Source organism: Zalophus californianus, chromosome X (assembly GCF_009762305.2).
Source record: "Zalophus californianus isolate mZalCal1 chromosome X, mZalCal1.pri.v2, whole genome shotgun sequence".
Lineage (NCBI taxonomy): Eukaryota > Metazoa > Chordata > Mammalia > Carnivora > Otariidae > Zalophus > Zalophus californianus.
Genome location: NC_045612.1, coordinates 12341360 through 12343949, shown reverse-complemented (window position 1 = coordinate 12343949; position 2590 = coordinate 12341360).

Sequence of the window (2590 nt, the reverse complement as noted above, 5' to 3'; positions counted from 1 at the left end):
CTTTATTACCCTTAACTGCAATAAATCCCATTTAGCATTGTTGAAAAATCAGCTTATCATTGCTAGCTTAGATTTCATGTAAACTTGAATCTGATAAATTAAAAGGGTAGGTTTACTACTTGAAAGAACTTTTCTAGTAACTTCTTAGTTTCTGCACTTTACATTTTTGTCTTCCTCGATATCTTCTTCCACCACTAATAATAGTGTTTTAACATTTCGATAGAGCCAGTTAGGTGGAAGTCTTTCCTCAAACTGTTCGTGACAACTAGATACATTAATATATATAAATTTAGGAATGAATTTTAACTGGGAATTATCATCTTAATCATGTGGCCATTTTACCAGCAGGATGTACAACCATCTGTATGAATCTCTAAGTCTCTTGTGGGTGTGAGTTAGTGGGGAAGGAGGGTAGGAATGGACCTTTAAACCATTATAGTCAGTTCTCAAATTTATGTGCTAAGTAAGAGGGGAGTGACTCTGATAATCCCAAAGTGTGGATCATCTAACAGCTGTTTCTCATTATTCACTGTTTAAATGGATAATGGAAATTTTTATTTTTTCCTCACATATTTATGTTCTTAATTCTGTTTGGCTATGTAATAAAAAGTATACATTTTTGACTTAACTTATTTGAGTTCCACGAGCTAGGAGTGGGAGGAGGGCGGGCATTCCAGAAGCATGCTGGTTGGTGGGAAGAATTCAGCCTGTATTAAACTTTGTTAAAAATACTCAAGAAATTGGGTAAGCCAAATAGGGAAACTATAAGAGATTACTTTAGCTCACCTCCTTATTTGAGCACTGAATGGTCAGAGGGATGTTTTTTCAATTTATTTTTTATTTTTTAAAGATTTAGGGCGCCTGGGTGGCTCAGTTGGTTAAGCATCTGCCTTCGGCTCAGGTCGTGATCCTGGAGTCCCGGGATCGAGTCCCACATCGGGCTCCCTGCTCGGCAGGGAGTCTGCTTCTCCCTCTGACCCTCTTCCCTCTCGTGCTCTCTATCTCTCATTCTCTCTCTCTCTCTCAAATAAATAAGTAAAATCTTTAAAAAAAAAAAAGATTTATTTATTTATGTATTTGACAGAGTGAGTGAGCACAAGTAGGGGGAGGAGCACAAGCAGGGGGAGCGGCAGACCGAGGGAGGGGGAGAAGCAGGCTCCCCACGGAGTGGGAAGCCCGATGCGGGGCTTGATCCCAGGACCCTGGAATCATGACCTGAGCCGAAGGCAGACACTTAACGTCTGAGCCACCTAGGTGCCCCCTTTCAATTTAAATGTTAGGGAATGAAAATTTTATATTTATTTTATATTTGTGCACACTAATGAAATACGCAAGAATTGCACATTTGAATAAATTGAATCAACGTAGATTGAGATAATCCAGATAGCTAGATAATCAAACTAGATAACTCAGAAACATTCCAGTTACTTTTTGTCAGCAGCAGGGTTTCTTTGAGTTTGTTTTCCATTTTATTTTGTCTATATTTGCTTACCTCAAAGTAGTCCTAAAATGGCTACATGAAAAAATAGCTACACTTACATAGCAATATGCTCTGTTTTTTTCTACTTAATTTTAATTGGACAGATACGATATATATTTTTAATTAATTAATTAATTTTAAGGTTTTATTTATTTATTTGACAGAGAGAGAGAGAGCACACAGGAGCAGGGGGGACGGGCAGAGGGAGGGGGAGAAGCAGACTCCCTGCTGAGCAGGGAGACTGAGATCATGACCTAGCCGAAGGTAAATGCTTAACTGACTGAGCCACCCAGGCACTCCTGTGATGTGATTATATTTGAATGCTGGAGTGGGAATCAGAATATGTGGGTTGTATTCAGAGTTCTACCTCTTCCTGCTGGTAATATGAGGAGACATCATGGCTCACTTTTGTCTAATGCTAATTTCAGTTTGATAATACTACTTGAAAGAGCTTGAGCTTGGCCACAAGCTTGATATATGCAAACAGTGTGATCTATATTCCAAAAAAAAAAAACAACCTCCTAATATTATCACAGGCTGAGCTAATAAGAATAAGTATCTAGAGAAAGAGAAGGCGGTCATCCTTTTCTGATCTGCACTGTTAAGACTTCAGCTGGAATAGTACGTTCATTTCATGACACCACATTTTGGGTGGGTCATTGGGAAGGTGTTCGGCATCTGGACCCATGGCTTTCAAAAATTTTTGACCATGATTCATGATAGGAAATACATTTTATATCACAACTCAGTGGTGTGTGTGTGTGTGGTATAATAGAAAAATATCATAAAATATCTATACATGTTATAGTTTTTTTTAAAGTTTTATTTATTTAAGTAATCTCTACACCCCACATGGGGCTTGAACTCATGACCCCAAGATCAAGAGTCACATGGTTGTGCCTCACTGACTGAGTCAGCCAGGTGCCCCAGTGATAACAATTTAATACATGTGATATTTTCCATTCCACTAAGTAATGTTACGTTATGATTCATTTTTAAACAATTGATATTATGAAGCAACTCAGGAGCACATCCCCACATTTTAGAAAACACTAATCTGAAACATTTATTTGACTGTAATAATTTAGTGATCATCATCATCATCATCAT